Below are 21,159 nucleotides of genomic sequence, written 5' to 3'. Positions count from 1 at the left end.
AAACATACCCTTCGCTTAATCGCTTTTCATCATAACGTTAACTGTGTGACATTTGTTGTTTAATGATCAAAATAAGTCACTAAAGCTAGTGTGTTATTCATTTAGAACATCCTTTGGTTAAAACCATAACAGTATCTTCATTGACTAAACTACCTTGGCACATTTGAATTCTATGGTCAGCCTTAATTGGCTTCCTATCAGTCCATGCCTACACCATCACCAACTGAATGGCAGAAATCAACACAGGTTTATTCATGGACAGTTTTTTGGTTAGAAATCCGAATGCGTTTCTGGCTAGGGTCTCTGTCTGTCTTTCCTAGCTGAATTCTGATCAGCTGAGATTCAGGGTCATTTTCCAGGAACTCTGACTGTGGCCAGGTGTCATTTCCGAACTCCTCCCTGATGTTGTGCTGGATTTGACTTCCACCCCTCAGGTCTTGCCCCAGGAGCTCCCCCAAGGTCATTTCACAAGGGTGTTGTAAGTCCCTTCTCCACCTCCACACCAGCTGGAAGCTCACACTTCAGGAAAGATCCCCAACCTTCTAAGCACAAGTGAACAAGTTAGGTCTTGTTCACCCAGTCAGCTGACTAGACCTCCAACCCTGGGAGGGAATTCTGGCCACATTTTCAAGTTCCATTCACACTCAAATAAGGAGGATTGTTCAGGGCACGTGTTCCAGGAAGAGCCTTGATCTCAGTTGAGATTTTTATTGCTGTGATCAAACACCAGAACCAGAAACATCTAGGAGAGGAAAGCATCTATCTCACCCCACAACTCTCAGGTCATTCTCCACTGATGAAGGAAGTCAGGGCAGGAACTCAGGCAGGAACCTGGAGGCAGGAATTTAAGCAGAGCCATGGAGGAAAGCTGCTTACTGGCTTGCTCAATGTGGGATGTAGCCATGTGGGAGTGGTATTGTCCCCAGTGAGCTGGGCTCTCCCATATCAGTCATCAATCAAAGAAATGCTTTACAGACTTGGCCACAGGCCTATCTTACAAAGGCATCTTTCTCAGTTGACATTCGCTCTTCCCTGCTGACTCTAGCTTATGCCAAGTTGACAGAAAAATAGCCAGCACAGCCACCTTGAGGTGTGCCTGGAATTCTGCCTAGGTTTTTATGTGGCACTTTTCCAGCTGCCTCGGGTCTAGGGTAACTGTAGACAGGCTAACACTTCTTAAGATGCATCCGCGGAATTCCTGAATCTCCCAGATACAGTGACCATGCTTTTGTTTTTATGTGGGCATCCTCACCTGCTTGATGGATTCTGTGCTCTCATGAAAGCTTTCCTTTCTTCTTTCCTTTCTTCTTGAACTAAATATCTGTCCTTCCATCTTAACCAGACTCTTCTCACTCACTGGGCCCTGGTCTTCACTGTGTTGGCCTAGCACATAAAAAAAAAAAAAAAAATCTTTTTAAGGTCCTAGTAGAGCTAAAGTTGAAGAGTGAAAGTAAGGTAGTTTTCTTGAGGTTTAATTTCTATGCACAGGCATTTATCCCCTTAATTTACAGTTCTGCTCAGGTTCTACAACACAGCTCACCATGCAGAAGTCTTCGATCCCTGTAGTTCCCTGTCACTCCGCCTGCGCTGGACTCAGACTAAGTCCCTCTTCAGACCCCAGGGCCCTGGAAACTACTGTTAGGTTTTCTCTTCTGAGAGCTCTCTTTTTTAGTATCTTCCATAGTGCCTGTTTGCCTTTTCTAAAATTGTTTTTTCAATGGTAGTTAGTAATCCCTTGATTTTTCTCTATTATCTTACTCTTTTGATTTACATCAACATATGTTCTTATGGTTTTTTGTTTCCTTCTTAATGTTTGCTTTTTCTCTCCTGGTTTCATAAGATTTAGTTCAAAGGTTTGGGATATTTCTCGTTGTTCACTATAAACATGTGATGATGTCAGCTTTCCTTTAAGAACATTTTGAGCTGCATCTCATAGATTTTAATTTTAATTGTAGAATCATCTCCCGAGCCATTACCTCACGTAACAGTCTGTCTGTTCACTCAGGCAAGACATCCCTCCAATTATATAGCATCTGAAATGGAGGGGAAACCCACAGTCATAGCCTGGTCCTTGACATGAGGAATTCTCCACCCCTGGCTCATACACAGTTCCCATTCAGAAATGCCTCAGTGCTAGGTCAGGCTGGAACTGGTCATCCCCTTGCAAAACTGAATTCTTTCCGCCTGCCTGAGGGTAAAGGTCAATAAAAACAAAACACTAATAAAGGAGGAGGAGGGACTAGCTCACTGTTCTCTGAGGCATCTGGTGCTCCTTCCCTCCTCCACATCTATGCGCGCATCTTGAAAACATCTCAGTGATAATTTGATTCTGACTGTACCTTCACGACTGATGTTTGGATGCCCTCCCTCCCCGCCCCCCGAGCTGGTGGTACTCTAGGAGGCTGTGGGTTCTTGCTGGAGAAAGCAGACACTGAGGCTGGGGTCACACTATGAAGTTTATAGTCTGGACCTAATACCTCTCTTGCTCGCTCTGCCTCCTGGTTTGCTGTGATGAGAGCTGCCTGTGCCACATACTCCAGCTGATCTCCTCCTCTGTGCCTTGGGGACCCAAATCCCTGGGCATTACATCCTTCTTTCTATGTTTCTGTCAAGTACTGTGGTCATGATGACAACACCCTTCACACACACACACACACACACACACACACACACACACACACAATCACTCTGGAAATGCCCTCACATACACACCCACAGATGTCTCTCCTGGATGATGTGAAATGTTCTTAAGTGGACAATGAAGACTACTTCTTCTACCCTGTTATCTGAAGAAAATTGTGGTAACTTTTGTGTGAGACCGAAAGAGAAGGATGATTTAGTACTCTTGCCTTTCTCCCCCTTTTAGTACCCAGGGTAGGAGGCATTTCCACTGTGTCCTAGGGAAACAATACGATTCTGAGACGAGCAGCAGAAAGTTCGTTTCTCCCTTGCCAGCCCTCAGCCTCAATAGGTTATATCAGGGGTACTCTTCCCAAGGATGTTCCATTGGACGGACCTTCTTGTGGACAGAGGGCTCTAAACACCTCAGCGCTCTTGTCTGACTTGTTTTTGTTCTTATGCTAAACTTTACAGCAGACATAGAATAAATTTGCATGAGTGATAGCAATGTAGAGACCAATTGCTTAGAAATTAGTATGAGACTAATGTATTATTTTTAAAATATCTTTTGAGATTTATTATTGTTGTATTTTATGTATATGAGTGCTCTATTTGTATATATGCCTGCATGATGGAAGAGGGTATCAGATAGAAGAGGGCATCAGATCCCATTACAGATGGTTGTGAGTCACCATGTGGATGCTGGGAATTGAACTCAGGTCCTCTTGAAGAACAACCAGTGTCCTTAACCACTGAGTCATCTCTCCAGTCCAAGACTGATGGATTATGGGCACAGTAACTACTCCTGTTCTTTAAAGGAAGGAGGAGCCCTGGCAACCTGAATTCCTAACACTGAATCCTCCTCTCTCCCTTTTACCCTTCCTCCCTCCATCCCTTCCATTTTCCCGCCACTCCTTCCTCTGTCTTTCTTTCTACAGATACTCAGCTAGTGCTTCACAGCAATTATTACCTCTTCTAACCCTGTCAGGAGTCCTGCTAGGGCTCTCTCCCACCTGCCACACAGTGACACAAGCCAGGAAACGGTAGAACTGATGTCATAATCCACACCCAGCTGTCTCTCAGGCCTGCGTCCATTGTAGCAAGCAAACATTTCCCACAGAATTCCCCAGGGCTTTCCGAGAAAACTTCACTGTTTTATAAACTATTGGTATATTGGCTAACATTTTAGAAAATCAGTTATGCATTCTTCTTAAAATATACACAAGAGAAATATTAATTATGTATAAATAATGGTCATCATTATGTAAAAAAATTGCTTTTTTTTTTTTTTTGATTTTTCGAGACAGGGTTTCTCCGTAGCTTTTGGTTCCTGTCCTGGAACTAGCTCTTGTAGACCAGGCTGGCCTCGAACTCCCAGAGATCCGCCTGCCTCTGCCTCCCGAGTGCTGGGATTAAAGGCGTGCGCCACCACCGCCCGGCTAAAAAAATTGCTTTTAAGAAACAATCAAATCTGAAAACTTAGCATGAACAAAAGAAATTACATAGATGACATTCCATATGCACACATGCAAGTGTGCTCAGTAGTGTGTCCTGTAATATTTGTTTGGGTGGAAACATCACTCCAGACCCTGGCATCCATATACCCAAAGAGCCTGGAATGTTTGGGTGGAAGTTCCATCCCAAGCCCCCTCCCCTGGGAGTTGCCTAAATCCATACTCCACCCCTGAGAAAGCCTGCCAAAGGATGACCCCCTACTCAGAGATGTTCAAGACCTTTCCCACAAAGCATTTAAACAGCCCCCTAGAGAACAAACAGGAGGTTTTTTTGATCTTCCTTCCCCTTCTCCTCTCTGGGGGCTAGAAGGCCACCCGGGAACATTAATGCTCATTAAACCTGGGCTTTTTATAATTCAGTTTGATTTGGTCTGATTTGGATTATTGTATCAGTGAAGAGGTTTACTGGGGAGCAAAACTTTTCAATATTGACAAAATTTATGATACTATTCACCGTTTATTTAATAATCAATCAAATTGGTAGGAGTTCACTTTCCTGTGAGCCCAGGCTGCTCAGCTGCGAGAACCCAGAAGTACACTGTGTCTTGTGACCATTTATTTCCTGCTACTGCTTTACATATTTAAATTTTTATAGTGTTTTATTTTCCTTAAACTACTTAAAATGGTTTTTTTTTTTTTTTTTTTGGTTTTTCGAGACAGGGTTTCTCTGTGGTTTTGGAGCCTGTCCTGGAACTAGCTCTTGTAGACCAGGCTGGTCTCAAACTCACAGAGATCCGCCTGCCTCTGCCTCCCGAGTGCTGGGATTAAAGGCGTGCGCCACCACCGCCCGGCTCAAAATGTTTTTTTTTTAAAAAAAACTCTAACATATGTGCGTTCACAGGTAGAAAATGACTGTGGTACTTTCGTGGAATGATGTGGATAACTGTTAGTCCATCTCTTAGAAACGTCTAAAAGTGCTGGGGAAGTGGACTCTGAAAGCATTTGAAGTACTTAGTGGTGCTCACAAAAAGGCTAGGAATGGTCAGGGCCAACATTAAGAGCATGAGATCATCGTGTAATCAGCGGCAGAAGCCAAGTGTGTCGGCATTGGCAGGTTGGTTTTAACACTCGGTAGAGACAGGAGAAAAAGACTTGGATTAAAATAAAACTGGAAGCTGAATGAGACCCCCTCTAATAAGTCAGAGTCCTCAGCAATGCTTGCATATCCTTGATTTAAAAAAAAAAAGCCACCATCAGTAATGGGAAACCCCAAAACCTAGTTTATCCCTCTTGACTGGGATTAGAAGAGAGTGAGATCCTTTCCAGTGTAACATGAGGGGCTGCTCGTGGGGTTTCTGTCCTGCCCTGTTCCCACAGCTGGCAAGTCCCACAGGAAATCACATGGAGAGTCTACATTAGGTTATAAACTGATTGGCCCATTAGCTCAGGCTTTGTATTAGCTCTTATAATGTATATTACCCCATTATCCTTAACTATATTAGCCACATGGCTTGGTACCTTTCTCAGCCAGGCAGGTTACATGTTGCTTCTCAGTGGTCTGGGCAGGCATGGGGGGAATGGGCTTCCTCCTTCCTAGCATTCTTCTCATCACCCTGCCTCTACTTCCTGTCTGGTTGACCCACCTATACTTCCTGCCTGGCCAATCAGTGTTTATTTAAAACATAATTGACATAACACAGACAATTCTCCCGCATCCTTCCGGCATAATATTTTGGTGTGTGTGTGGCTCTGGGAATCAAACCTAGGTTGTCACAATGTTAGACAAGCACACTACCACACAGCCTCTTGTATGGTTTTTAAACGCAGATCTGCAAAATAAGTAGTCTGAAATTTTAGCTTATCTCACCTCTGCAGTTTCAGAAACACCTTTCTAAGACCTGAATTTTAAAGCTGATCTCAGTCCAGGATGTCTTCATGTTGCCTGATAAAAATCAGTCCAAAATATCTCTGCAGGGAGTAGCCCATTCCAGGAAAGATTCCTATAAATGAACTCTCCCTTCACCCAACTGCCAGCTGAGTGTGGAGGCCTTTGCCTGCAGTACCTGATGGTGGACAAATGGGAGACTGGGGAGAGCTTGCAGACAAACGCTGTTAGGTGCCAGAAAGTGCATTTCCAGCCAAACTTTTCTCTTTTTCTTCTTAAATGTCTTAATTTAAAGGCTTATCGACTTACACATAAGCCAGGGAGAGGGTGTAGCACTCAGAGTTGGTTGCTTTTCCACCAGTTTGGTTAGCTTACCTGTGAGCACAGATATTCAAGCTTCAAGGCTTTACAGCTCCAGGAGGGATGTTATTTTAAACAGGCTTGCATTCCCCCAACATACTCAGCCCCCTACCCTGTCAGTTCTTTGAATATACTGTGCTTTGTATTAGTTCATAATTCTTGTGTGAAGGCAACATCAAGAGGAAGAAACAACAAAGATAAAGCACAACCCAAAATGTAACCACAGTAGGCCTGTGAGATTAGCCACACAGTGATGTGAGCCCCTGGGAAGCAGGCATCAGTAGTAAAGAGGTGCATTGAAGCTAAAGGCTGGCCACAGACCTGTTCCCAGGAAGGTAGAGGAAAATAAGCATCTGGTACTTTCTCCCTTCTTGTTGCCGCAGCTGAGAATAAAGGTTTTTAAGTGAGTCCTTGGTAATCCATGCTGGTGAACATGGATAAAGCAGAAACAGCATCCCAGTATCCTGTGTTAGCAGGCCTCACTTTGTCCTGTGCTAGGCACGCCATTTGCTGAACTGGTTTTGTTCCTTTCTTCCTATGAGAGTCTATTAGTCATACAAAATAAAGAGTTTCATTATCACATTTTCCTACCTAGATAATGTATTGTTAATTCTATTTCTCTCTGTCTCTGTCTGTCTTTTTCTCTCTCTCTATCTGTCCCCACAGCCCTCATGCAAGAAGGTTGAGTTAAAATCTTCCTTTTCATAGAGTAGCGGGAAATTTGTCCTTCCTGGAGTCTCATCTTGGACTTACAGTGAGGACACAAGAGTCCAGTACTTTAGAGTTCTCAGCTATTAGGGATATTGGATCTGCTCGAAGTAGGTGTGTAAGTACACATACATATGCCTGCATGTACACACACAAAGAGATAAACTGAAGGATGAGGAAGGTAACCTAAACCAAAAAGGGTAATGAAAGACATTAAAAAAAAAAGAATCTAAAAGGCTTTGTTAAATCTAGGGCATCACTGGCTATCAATTACACCTCTCTTACATAGATGGACAGTAGCTGTGCACGCCTTCAATCCCAGCACTCGGGAGGCAGAGGCAGGCGGATCTCTGTGAGTTCGAGGCCAGACTGGTCTACAAAGTGAGTTCCAGGACAGCCAGAGCTGTTACACAGATAAATCCTGTCTCAAAAAACAAAACAAACAAAAAAGAAACAAACAACAAAAAAGGGGGAAATAAAGGTACTATAACACAAAAAACTAAGCCACAACATAGGCATGACATGGATTATTGAAATGCATCCTGATTTTGGAGATAGTAAAATGTGAAAAAGAAATATAAAATGTGGGTTTGATTTTTAAAAAAAAAAATGTACTAGTTCTCTCCCATAACCTTTTAACAGTATCACTGGCAAGTATTTGACTAAATGTATTATGAAAAGCATTATCTCTACTCTTTGATTCTTCTCAAATCTTAGGTCCTATAATGTTGATCTAAGGTCTAGTCAATAAATAATGAACCATGGATAGGCCTAACTTGTATGGAGTCACATAAAAACCTTATAATTGAAAGGAAGTAGGTGTGAAAGCCAGTGCATCATGTCTACAAGGCCTTTGGTCAGAGATGCTGAGGTATGGCTGTGCTCAGGTGCATCCTGAAGCACCGAGTTTGGACCACTTGCCTTTTTATTTAACTTCTGATTCTTGTTGTTGTTCCAAGATTTTTTAAAATGTGCGTGTGTGTTTTGTCTCCATATGTGTCTAGTGTCTCTAGAGACTAGAAAAAGGTGTTGGTTCCCCTGAAACTAGAGTTACAGGTAGTTTTGAACTGCTTTATGGGTTCTGGGAATAAAACCTGTGTCCTCTGGCTGAGCCATCTCTCTAGGCCCTGGCTTCTGGATCATGAGATATATTTACAACTGGACTTCAGCATATGTGGTTGAAGAGCCTTCACTCCAGCATTTATCTGGCAAGGCTATTTGAGATTTCTATCAAGTCAAAGGCTTTTGTTGCTGTTTTTCTTTGAAGTGAAACTCCAGTCTGTCCAATACGAGGTAGTTTTATTATTTCTTATTGATGCCATAAAACAATTCCATACCAGCTCAGAATTATTGATTATAAAAAGGGTTTTTTATTTAAGGGAAAAAACTTACAGATCACTGTCCTAAACAACAGTCCTCTAAGCGCAAACAGGAAACAGAGTCTAGCAGCTAGAACAGGAGCTGGAAGCAAGAGAACTGGAGCAGGATTCCCGCTGCTTTTTAAACTCTAAGAGACCACGCCCAAGTGGGCTGGTATTGGCTGAAGGAGCAGAATGTGCTCCCACAGCACCTTATGCTCTTTTAATAAATAAATGTGGATTTTATTAATGTACACTTTTTAGAAGATTTACTTTTATTACAATTTTATTTAGAGTGTGTCTCTGTGTGTGTATGTGTGTGTGTTTGTGTAGGTGAGAAGACAACTTGCAGGAGTCACTTCCCTCCTTCTACCATGTGGGTTCTGGGAATTGAACCCAGAACTTCAGGTTTGGTGGCAGGTGCCTTTACCCCCTGAGCCATCTCTCCGGCACTGTTAATACACGTTCTTTACATTTCAAACTTAGTTTTCTATAGATGAAAATCAAAAAGTGGGACAGCAAGTAAAAGAATAATGCAGGAAGGGTTACTAAATTATCCAGGAAACCAGCTGAGTGAACGTCTTCTGAGGATAGTTGTTGCCTATGTCAGCAAGTGGAACCTGGTCACTGCTGAACCCAGGGAGGTAGAAGACATGACTTTGGAGTATGGCATTATGGCTGTAGACACTAGCTGGGATCCAGGACACAGTCCCGGGAAGTAAGCAGGCATATCCATAAACTTGTGTGAATGAGTATCATTACACATACAGCTTAATTCACTAATCATTTCCAGGTAACCACAGCTCTGACTTCCACAGGTCCTGCACTTCCCCCACCCCTACACCCCCACCCCATCAAGTCAGGGACACTCATGGTTCCTTCGCAGGCTATGCCATTGAGGTCAGTGATAACTGCACTCCCAAGGACTCCCTCTGGAAGGGGACGGTCTGCTTCATTCCAGACCCACAGCTTGTAGTCACACCTCGGCTTCTGGCTTAGTTAGGATTTCTTGGCTGTGAAGAGACGACATGACCATAGTAACTATTATAAAGGAAAACATTTCATTGCGGCTGGCGTAGTCCATTGTCTTCTTGGTGGAAAGGTACCGCAGAGGGAGCTGAGAGTTCTACATCCAGGTCTGCAGGCACCAGGAAGAGACTGCGACACACTTCCCCCGACAAGGCCACACCTCCTAATAGTGCAACTCCCTATGGGCCTACAGGGGTCATTTGTATTCAAACCACCACAGCTTCATCTTGGAGCATCTCTCCATCCTCTGTTAGGTTTGCTGAGCGAACTTAAAGCAAGAGCCTTAGATGTAGGAAACAGGACATAGCACAAAGCAAAACATACAGTGAGAACTGAACCCTGAGGGCCAGGCAGAAAGGCCAAAGCCAGCCAGAGAGGCACAATACCGGCACTTAGTACTGCTTCTGCTGTGACCGCACCCACCTAAGGTCCAGCTTTGTCTTGGTGAGGCTGTCGCATTGTGCCAGAAGGTGAGGCAGAAACAGGGTGCCTTAATTATTAGAAAAGGGCTGCAGAACCTTGAAACCAGGTAGTTCCTGACCCAACAGGGAGTGTGTGTCCTCAAGTATTGTTCCCATGATGCCTCTGGGATTCGGTGCATTTCCTGCACCTGCACTCTTCAGTTGTAGTTCGAAAGCATGCTGGTCCCATGGACCTCAAGCATGCCACAAATACACTGAGCATATTAATTCACTCTTATTTGTATCTGACTTGTCTCAAAAGGGTTGTAACAATGTGGTAATTTGTTACAACACATAACATCTAATTTCCTGCACAAAAAATAATTACAGGCAATAAACCAATTTTCCTTTATAAGTTCAACTGTTCTTACCAATGTTTGGTAACTGATGTTGAAGACCGTAACAGTCATTATAAATTTATATGTTCCATATGTATTTTAGGAGAATATGGGGACTTTGTCATCAGCTTTTACAGAAATAATGTGGTTTTGGAAGGGAAAATATAACACAATCAGACATACAATAAAGTGACTTAGAAAATTTTCACAGAAATGGTGTCTCTTTAAATCTTTAATGGTAGTTATTCTTTGAATTTAATGCCCTGTTTCTTTTAATGTTTTACGTGTATGGGTATTTTGTCTACATGTATATCTGTGCACTGTGTGTAGGCCTGGTGACCATGGAGGTAAGAAAAAGGCACTGGAGGCCTGGAACTGGAGAGGGTGTAAGGCTCATGTGGGTGCTAATAATAAAACCCAGGTCGTCCAGAAGAGCAATCCGTACTCTTCACCACTGAGCCTTCTCTTCGGTCCCCTTCTTCTTTAAATTGTAGGCTATATTTCTCTTATGGCCCAAGCTTAGCATTGCTAAGGACAATTCTATCACTAACAACATAATTTTAACACACTGAAATGTTAAGATTCATAACTTTCATGGACAAGAATTATTTAGTTTTGTTAATTAATAATGACAGGGATTGATAATCCCCATCAGTATAGTTTACAAATGGGCACATACCTTTAATTCCGGTGCTTTGGAGGCAGAGGCAAATGGATCTCTGAGTTCAAGGTCAGCCTGGTCCATGAAGTGAGTTCCAGGACAGCCAGGACCACACAGAGAAATCCTGTCTCTATTTTAAAAATGAAACAAAAGAACTAGAGTGGGCTTCCCTGACCTCTAAACCACCTCTGGTTGAGTGCGAGAGCATGTCATATTGCTTAGGACAGCTGAAAGGCTATGGTACACTCCTAAAAGTTGATCCCCCACACACCCCTCACTTCCCAAAGTCAAAACAGCCAACTTGGAATCTAAGAAATTATGCTATCTCTCTTCATATTAAAATTTGCCTTTATATTAATTAGCTAATTGAGAAATCCGTGGTAGTGCTGGGGATGCAAATCAGGGCCAACAAGACAAGGGCTCTCATTGAGCTCCAGCCCCAGCTCTGAAAATGGTTTTTGCACACCCGCACATTTCCACCCATCTCAGCCCAGATCTCCTAGGAAGTGGTGTAGCACATATAATAAAAACCCAGAGACAATTCCCTCTTCTGGGAGGGCTCTAGCGGGTGTCAAATTGATACAACAACAGCAATCTTGACAGCCACATCCAGAGCCCTTTAGGGCAGATCAGCTTAGGCTGAAAAAAAGGATATATTGTAACATTCTTAAAAGTTAGAACTGTTAATAATTGAGAAGATCAGTCAAGGAGTTTTGAGAACTTGGATAAGACAACATTTGTTTCTTTTACTGGATACAAGTTAAGCTCATGTCGGATGAGCCGAGGCTTCTGTCTCCAGAGTTATTCATTCCCTACATCAGCCAGAACTCTGTTAGTTCACTTGCTCCGTGCAGAACAAATCTACAAAGAAAACTATCTCTTGTTTTTCTTAAATTAAGATATCCCTCTAGCGCTGGAGATGGCTCTGCAGTTAAGATCATTTGCTTTTCTTTCAGAGAACCTGGCTGCAATTCCCAGCACCACATTGCAATGTAAAACCATATGAAACGACAATCTCGGGGGACTGACACATAGTCTGGCTTCTGTGGGCACCAGGCATGCCCGTGGTACACAGATGTAGATGTGGCCAAAACACACGTGCACATAAATAATAAAATGAAAGACACTCCTCATTTGGTTAAATGTATCCAAAATAATAATTAAAATAGTTAATTTATTTCTAACTCAAAAGTACTCTCTTAGGTGATTCTAGGAATATTACTTCCTAAGTACAGCCAGTCTGATGAATTAGGCAACTACTATCACCTCCATCTTACAAAGGAGGAAAATGAGGCACGGAGTTAAGGAAAGTGCCAAATGTCACAAAACACTAGTTGGGAAAGAGACCAAGATGCAAAATTGAGCTATCTGACCCCAGAATTCAGCATTTTTCAACCTCTCTATTCTGCTTCCTGTGACCTTGGCTCACTTGTTTTCTCTGGGCTTCCCCTTATTTTGGGAACCAGCAAGGCTGGCCTTCAAGTTCCCTTGATTCCCTGACAGATCCAAGTTTATGTAATCTTGCAAAAAGCGACTGGTTTCCCACTCACATTTGCTTTGCATTCTCCATTAGAATGACATGACTATGTCCATAAAGTCTCAGATGACAAGCTGAGCAGGGAAGGGCCAGCAAGGCCAGAGCTAATGAATCTAATGGTGCTGGAGGTTACGTCAGCCATGAGGGCCTGGGGGAACGGTACCAGCAAAGAGCAGTTGTGGCGTCTGAAGACAGCAGGCACAGCAGACATAGGCGCTGTCAGTGTATGGCCCATTTGCACAGCACGGTCAAGAACCCCATTTCTACTGGTGCATACTCGCCTCCCCTCACACCCGGTCACCCACTATTGCAGGAGACTAAAGATGAACTTTTCTGAAAGGAAAAAAAAAAAACAATGAAAAAAAAATTGTCCAAAGTGTGGCTATAAAGCAAAGCAGACATCTCTACAGCTTTGGTTACACTCTCTGCACGAGGTACTGAGACAACCACTGTATATCCAATCAGACAGACATGTTACCGCTCTCTGCCCACACTGGTACTGGAACTGGGCAGTGGATGCTCTGTGCAGAGACTGAATGGATCTGAAGAAAAGACCTCTACACACAGCACTGGAATTCCACAGCTGAAGAGACATCTCTCCGTAGTACATTACCACCCTTCGCTTCCTAGTGCACGTATACCCTTTGCTAGCAGGCTAGGCTGGTATCGCATGTTAAAATATGGAAAGACAGACAAGGAGAAACACCCTACAGCAAAACAAAATAAAAACAACAGTCAGAAAGGGATGCTCAAGAAAAGAAATCCCCTTCTTTTCCTTGCCTCCTTGGGATCCCAAGCACATGCCCGCAATTCTGGGGAGTCACTTAAAGATGAAATAATATCTTTCTTAGAAATAGAGGTTTTCCTTGACAATCTAGTGTTTCTTAAAATAAGAAACCTTTAAGCTACACATAGTGGTACCTGTAATCCCAACAGTTATGAGGCTGAGGCAGAAGAAATGTGAATTCAAGGCAGCTTGGGCTACATGATGAGCCCATGACTTGTAAAACCAAGGGCTAGGATGTTAGTCACAGAAAGTTTGCCAAGCATATACAACTTCCTGAGTGTGAGCCCTAGAACTGTGGTAGATAGACAGGCAGACAGACAGATGATAGATAGATAGATAGATAGATAGATAGATAGATAGATAGATAGATAGATGAGATGTTTTCTAGTATGAAAGTTCTGATTTAATTTATTAAAAGTTCAGCTAGATTTATAGTAAGTATTGCTTTAGAAGCTATTATATCAAAGCATTGCCTTAAGTGTTTCACAAATATGAACGCATTAGTACTGAGCACATTCTGAAGACACTAATGGATTCATATTTGTAGAGCACAATAGGAACAGCAGGAAATGTCCAAATATTATTCCCATGGAGACAGAATAAGTAACTGGAATCCATTAAGCACAATCGAGTCTGTAACATGGCAAAAGAACACAAATAGAAAGACTTGTTTCTGCAATCAAAAGTACACACACTTCAGTAGCTGCTCTTGATCTCCTGTTACCTCTCTCTCTCCTCCACACTTCCCCTCTCAATCACAGAGGCAGCAACCTTACCTTTAGGAAGGACATATGAGAATTGGAAATAAAATGGAAGATATGAAATACATCCATGGAAAATACAATGAAGGAAGCTAAAGTGGGCCAGAGAGATAAGGGCTCGAAGGAAGTGGGACCAGAGGTCAGGGTAGCTCCCTGCTAATGGCAGGCATTGGAAGCAGAGACTTGGAGAAAACAAGGGAACAAATCACATGGACAGGAAAGTCAGCTCTGGAAAGTGGAGACAGCAAAGTTAGAGGCCCTTAGTGGAGTACATTGGTAGGAAAGCATAGGCAGCCGAGACAAGTCGGCTGGAGACACTGGATGACTGAGAGAGGCAAACCGAGGTAAAATGCTGTTGAGTCGGGCAGGCCATGGCATGGGCTGCGCCTTTTACTCGGAAAAGGTGGGAAGTTTTTCTTGGGATCTGAGTATAGTGGCATGATCCGGCTGGTGTTTTAAGGATTAAGCCAAAGTTCAAATTAGGGAGATGTTTGGGAATCCAGTGCAGTGAGAGGCAGAACGCTGACAGAAGACCTGGTGAGAAGGACGTGGTTTATAGCAGGGACTTGGAGAGACAAAGCTGTTCTTGAGAAATTCAGTCCTGGTGGACTGTAGGCTTCGGCTGGCGCAAAGGTGTGAACTGGGTTGTCATTCATTGACAAGGAGAAGAGGGAACCGGGAGTTTGATTTACTCTGAGGTATCCAGTTTGGGTGGGCATTGGATGTGTCCGTCAAAAGACTGAGTGAAGTTACCATCTAAAATGATGTCATCTTGATGAAGAATGGGTCCAGGGAATGAGAGTACACACAGAAGAGTTCTACTTAGAAGAACATACTTAGGGGCTGAGTCTGGGACATCTGCATATTTAGAAACTAGGAAACAGGATAAACCAGGGAAGACATATGGAGAGTAGCCTGTCTCAGGGACCCACCCTCTGGGAGCCAAGTGAACAGAGGCTGTCCTGCCACCAGAAATATGCAATTGATGCACCAGTCAGCGAGACTGAAACCCCACCTGTCATTTTAGTCCTTGGGAAGCAGGGACAGGAAGATTACAAGTTTGAGGTCAGCCTGGCTTACACAGCAAGATTATCTCAAAAAGCAAAAATGCCAAAGCATCAAAACAAACAGCAAAGCAAGGAAAGAAGATTGCAATCAGACCACCATACTTACCAAGATGAACATGTAGCCGGCGATAGCAAATGGTGATCCATAGCAACAATCCCAAGAGTCAAAGCAAGCAGAGTCAAGCTTGAAAGTAACTCCGTGACTGGGCGGTTCGTGCAAGTCCCACCTTATCCGTGGAATCATGGGAGCCTACTCTGGGAAGGGGGTCATTGAAAGGAAAGTGAGATGCTCTGGTGTGCTGCTTTCCATCCGAGCAGACATAGTCTGTGGAGGTTTCGTCTGTGTCAAAACCATGCTAACAGAGAAGGTAGACTGATTCCCTGTCCAAAGGTCAGAGCCCTTGAAGAAAAGCAAGCAGGACACAAAGCAATATGGAAACCATAAACACAACCCAGAAGGCAGGTGTGTGTGTGTGTGTAAGTGCTTGTTGCTAAGCCTGACAACCTGAGTCTGGTGGTGTCTGGAACCCACAGGGTGGAAGAGGAGAACTGACTTCACAAGTTGTCCTCTGACCTCCACATGTACTATGCAGCATGAACACAAAGAATCAAAAATGTTGTAATTTTTTTTAAAATGATTTTATTTATTCATTTATTATGTATACAATATTCTTTCTGCGTGTATGCCTGAAGGCCAGAAGAGGGCACCAGACCTCATTACAGATGGCTGTGAGCCACCATGTGGTTGCTGGGAATCGAACTCAGGACCTTTGGAAGAGCAGTCAGTGCTCTTAACCGCTGAGCCACCTCTCCAGCCCAAATGTTGTAATTTTTTAAAGAAAAAGAAAGATGTAATCAGCATAGATCTCAGAGTCACAAGCTGTGTTTTGGCACCAAGTCACTGACCGTTTCTGATCACAGCGTTCTCCCCAGTGAAAGAAAACCAAGGGGCGAATGACACGAGAAGATGGCTTATGAGGAAGAAGTTGGCCCAGGAGGAAGAGCTGTGGCGCTAGGTCATCCTACAGTGGGACCAACAGACAGTGTTATTGCTACTGTCTCTGAGTTAAGCCCAATGTAGCATTATTTGCGTTGACCTGAGCGTAGCCGGAGAAAGAAGCTGTAGTGTTTATAAAATGCCCTGGAAGATATTTCCACAGGCTGTACCTTATATGAAGCAAAGCAGAACTCTAGATCACATTTTCTCCATCTATTCCAAAATAAATGTCACTGACTTCTCTGAACTCTGCCCTTTAAACCAGCTCTCGCATGTGTAAGGTTAGGGACTGGGGGCCAGTGAACACCTTGTAGCCTGAAAGTGTGGGCAGGCCATGAAGAAGGTGCTTGCCAGGCACTAAGTGGCCTCAGGCTCACCTTGGCTCTGTTTTTCCTCTCGATCTCATTTATTTTCACACTGACGTCCCAGGTCCATAAGGGTGTTGGTTTTGTTCTCACGGAATAGAAAGCAGAGAGAGAACACCTCAGGAATAAGCTCTTGAGAGCACATCACGGCTTTCTTTTTGTTTTCACAGAAACTAAGACCAAATTGGAATCTAGTAGAAACAGTCACATTCTTCACTCTTGAAGAAAATATTTGAAGCTTTAGCAAGTGGGTTCAATGTCTAAAACAATGTTTACTTGGGGCTATTATTAACGTCGTTTTCTTATTTAAATATATGATTTTGAGTTCTGAACCTATGATTTATTTTTGTCTATCTGGCTTGAAACTGTATAGTTTTAGAGCCCTTGAGGATGAGACACTCAAGGAAGAGAGTGGGTTTTGAATTTCAGTTTTTGTATTTCATTTCATGGTCATTCAATTTATCAACATTAAAAAAAATTCAAGGCACATGGATATTTTCCAGAAGTCTAATGGTTTCCCCAGGGGAAACATAAAATTTCATTAGTCCCTGAATTTAAAAATCTTCTATCCCTTTTCAAAAATAACCATGGAAATCCTGTTTCTAAGGTGGGATTCAAGGAGGATTTGGTCCTGCTTCTCGAAGCTAGTTCCTTCAGGAGGTGAATGCCAGCCTTTGTGTTAGAGAAAAGCAGAGTCTGAAGTGTACTTTGGGATCATTGTCCCAAGGGGCTTTATCCTATTGTCTTTTGAAAAATGAAAATATACTCTAATAGAGGCATGCTAACTCATCTGGGCATACTTGGAAGGGTCATTTTGGTCATTTCTAAGCATTCAGCTAAGTGGTTTTATGCCTGCCTTTGTTCTAACCTCTTAGTTATCATGATCATAGAGGAATTTTACTTAACCTGTTATCTGCGCATATAGAATTATGAGCTTAGATTTAATATGGGTTGAAGGGTTTGGAACCATAGTAACAATAATAATGTCCAACTGAGTGATGGAGGAGGGTCATTTGTCTATGTGTTACTTTCATTAGTTAATAAAGAAACTGCCTTGGCTTTTGATAGGACAGCAGCTTAGATAGGCGGAGTAGACAGAACAGAATGCTGGGAGAAAGAAGGCAGTGAGGCAGCCGCCATGGAGCCAGCTTCCAGGTCAGACATGCTGAATCTTTCCCGGTAAGTCACCACCTCGTGATGCTACACAGATTATTAGAAATGGGTTAGTCAAGATGTGAGAGTTAGCCAGTGAGAGGCTAGAGATAATGGGCCAGGCAGTATTTAAATGAATACAGTTTGTGTGTTGTTATTTTGGGTAAAGCTAGCTGGGAGCCAGGCTGCAGCCTGCTGCTCTTATCACTACAACTGAGGACTTTATAATAACTGGAAATCGCACACTTGATCATCTCAGAAACCTAATCAATACGCGTGCAGTTATCCAAAGGATCAAGCAATGAGCAGCGGTTGGCACAGTCTTCCCTGACTGTGTCACACTCTCATGTCTAAACTAAGCTGCCTCTGAGCCAACCAGGAAAGCTAACTACGGCTTATCCGTTTCTGCAGTTGCTCTGTTGGGTGACTCTGCCTTGAAAGGGGACAGTCATTTAAACTGTGCTGTTTTCTCCATAGAATGCTTTACATTCTGATGATAAGTGAGAAGGAACATTTAGATGCCTTGCTTATATTTTACTTCGTGTAAAGATTGTATTATACCATACTGCCGAATCTGCTTTCAAAACAGAGTAAACGGAATCATCTCCATTTTGGTCAACACCTGTAGTGTTGTGGTCTGTAAAGAGGAGCCTCCAGGGCAGACGGAAGAGCAGCACGGTCTGGTTTGTGGTTTCAGAGGATGGCAGGGATTTTGTGCGTATGGTGGGATGGACAGAGGACAGAATCAGAGAAACCAGATGAAAGGTTGCCGTAGAGAGCTGGGTGAGAGCTGGCGACCCGAGAGGAAGGACTATGGAGCCTGAAGAGTGTGAGCTACTGTGTCCAGTGTCTGTTAGAACCAGGACTGCATGGGAGGTGAAATCGAGTGTGTGTCAAGGGCGACCTCATAGTTGGGTAACAGGCACCACCGGGGCAAAATCATTTCTAAAAGAATCTGATAAAGGTCAGGTGTCCAAACACATAATGCACTCACAACTCATTCAAAGAGGTCAAGCAACTGAATCGTTGTTAACTGTCATAGAGTTAACTGGGCCCTCTACCAGGCAAAGACAGGGAAGTAGTAAAGGAGAAAGTAGAAGATTGTCAGCATCATTAGATATGGTGTGGGTTGCGGGGGAAGATGAATACAAAGCAAAATCAGCAGGCCATATCCTCTGCACCTACGAGAGTATCCACAACCCAGAGGTAGAGTATTAAGAGTTGTTGGTGGCTGGGGAAACTGGAACCCGCTGGTGAGAATGTAAAAGGGTCCAGCCAGTTTGAAATTGCTTTGGCAGTTTCTTATAAAGTAAACACACACTTAACATGACCCACAGGCTTTCACCGAGGCATTTATCCAAATAAAATGAAGACATTTTTTCCACCAAGGCTGGTCTGCAAATCTTCATGACCACTGTATTTGTAATAACTCAAACTAGACCGTTCCAAATATCCACGGCATTGGAAGAGTGGACAATGCTGGTGCACCGTGCATTTAACACCACTCAGCATCTGAAAAGGAGACACTGCGTGCAAGGAACGAGAGTAGCTAGGCTGCAGCATCAGAGTCTCAGACAAATTAGGCTCAGTACAAGAGCTGGATTCAAAAGCTACATGACTACCTTTAAATGAAACTCTAGGGGAAAAAGCAAAACAATTATCGCAGAAGACAGAGCAGACTTGGTGAGAGGCCACACTCAGAGCAAAGACACAGTTTAAAAAGGGATCAAGCCTGATGATGGTGACGCATTTCTTTAATCCCACACTGGGAAGCAGAGGCAGGTGTTCTCTGTAATTTCGAGGCCAGCCTGGTCTACAGAGTGAGTTCCAGGATAGCCAGAGCTATTAAACAGAGAAAACCTGTCTCAAAAAATAATAAATAAATAAATAATGACATTTAAAAAATAAAACAAAGTAAAAATAAAAAGGGATACCAGGTCTGGGCAACATCGTCTGCTGTGTCAGGATTGTGACAATGGCCTCAAGACTGAGTGCATCTGTCATAGTTCACTGGATGAAATACTAGTATTGATGGACACATTTTTTTTGCCCCAAAGGAACTGAGTGTTTGGAAAAATAATTCTAAATATTACTGCATTTTATGTTTGAGGTCAGCAGATTTTAATTGAGACTTAATAATGAATATGCAGATGGACCATGCTTACACGATCTTATAAAAAAAACAAAGAAAAATATTACCTAACTCTCCGTATCTGCCTCCTCAGCTGTGAAGTACAAATCATAGCCACTGACTTGGGTTGTTTTTTTTTTTTTTTTTAAATACAAAAGGCCATGTGTAATAATGGTTTTCTTTAATTGTACTGAATGTCAGCTGCATCCAGTTCAGTTTGAATTTAGCGCAATCCAGCGGTGGTTTGTTTTAGATTCTCCTGTAGCATCATTTAAGTGGGCTTCATTACTTTGCAGGCTCACACTTCTGCATACTGTGGTTAGTCTGAGTAAAGCTGGGGGATCTATATTAGAGGATAGCGCTCTACCCCATCCTGACAGCCAGGAATGTGAGGTTTTAGCTGCCTCACACGCAGCTCACACTGATGACTGTACTTACTTGCTTGTCTTTCCATGTGCGTTACCTTAATTGCCTCCAGCCTCTTGACACGGGACTCATTATATCCACTGTACACAGAATAGATTTTTAAAATACATGAATTGTTCACTGACTTGCTTGTGGTCAGCCAACTTGTAAAATGAAAATTATATCTTAGGTTACCAGTCTTTCAAAGTGCCGGCCTTTCCTCAGGCCCCTCCTCCTCCACCCCTCCTAGTCATTCAAATACAAGTGCAAGGCACCGGGGTGTAGCCCAGGGAATAGAGCGTTCACCTGTGATCCAAAAGACTCCGAGTCGGATCCCCAGCACCTCCACCCCTTGAACATGAGAACTGTCAAGCTTGTGATCTTCCGGACTCCTCAGCTGTTGTCCAGCTCACTGGACAAGGTTATGCACTTTATAAAGTCTAGATAGGAAAGCAACCTTGCCAGTGTTGTCTGGCTACAGGCACAAAGGTAGGGTTTCGTGCTGCCTATTCGACTCTGTCACTTTACAGAGGAGCTAAGAGCTCCATGAACTTGGACAGGGAAGCAAGATGAAACAAAGTATCACTTTTCTGTGTTAGAGGATAAACTAGGGAACCAGAACATACGAAATCCCAAATTTAGCACTAAGTGTAGCTACATCAGTCTTCTGCTATTGCACAAAAGGGTCTTGTTTAGTCAGGGGTTACTCAAACACCATGAGCGAAAAGCGAGTTGGATAGGAAAGGGTTTATTTGGCTTACACTCGCATCACTGTTCATAACAGAAGGACATTAAGAGAGGAACTCAAACACGGCAAGGTCCTGGAGGCAGGAGCTGGTGCAGAGGCCATGGACAGATGCTGCTTACTGACTTGTTCAGTCTGCTTTCTTATAGAACCCAAGACCACCAGCCCAGGGATGGCATTACCCACAATGGTTTGCCCCCCCCCCCCGCCATCAATCACAAATTAAAAAAATGTCCTACAGCTGGATCTTCTGGAGATATTTTCTCAGTCGGGGCTCCCTCTTTTCAGATGACCCTAGCCTGTGTCCAGTTGACATAAAACAAACCAGCACAGGACTCT

The 21,159-nt window shown here is 43.2% G+C and overlaps 1 protein-coding gene across 1 annotated transcript in view; it reads left to right on the top strand.

Moving 5' to 3' along the window:
• Prtfdc1 (phosphoribosyl transferase domain containing 1) overlaps positions 1-21,159 on the top strand; it is a 91,693-nt gene that overhangs the window by 17,475 nt on the left and 53,059 nt on the right. The window lies entirely within an intron of this gene.

The sequence above is a fragment of the Microtus oregoni genome, unplaced genomic scaffold, assembly GCF_018167655.1.
Source record: "Microtus oregoni isolate MIOR12 unplaced genomic scaffold, Mior012 000070F_ref0000104, whole genome shotgun sequence".
In the NCBI taxonomy this organism is placed as follows: Eukaryota; Metazoa; Chordata; class Mammalia; order Rodentia; family Cricetidae; genus Microtus; species Microtus oregoni.
The sequence above is the reverse complement of the archived record's forward strand: the minus strand, read 5'-3'. Positions and strand labels throughout refer to the sequence as shown.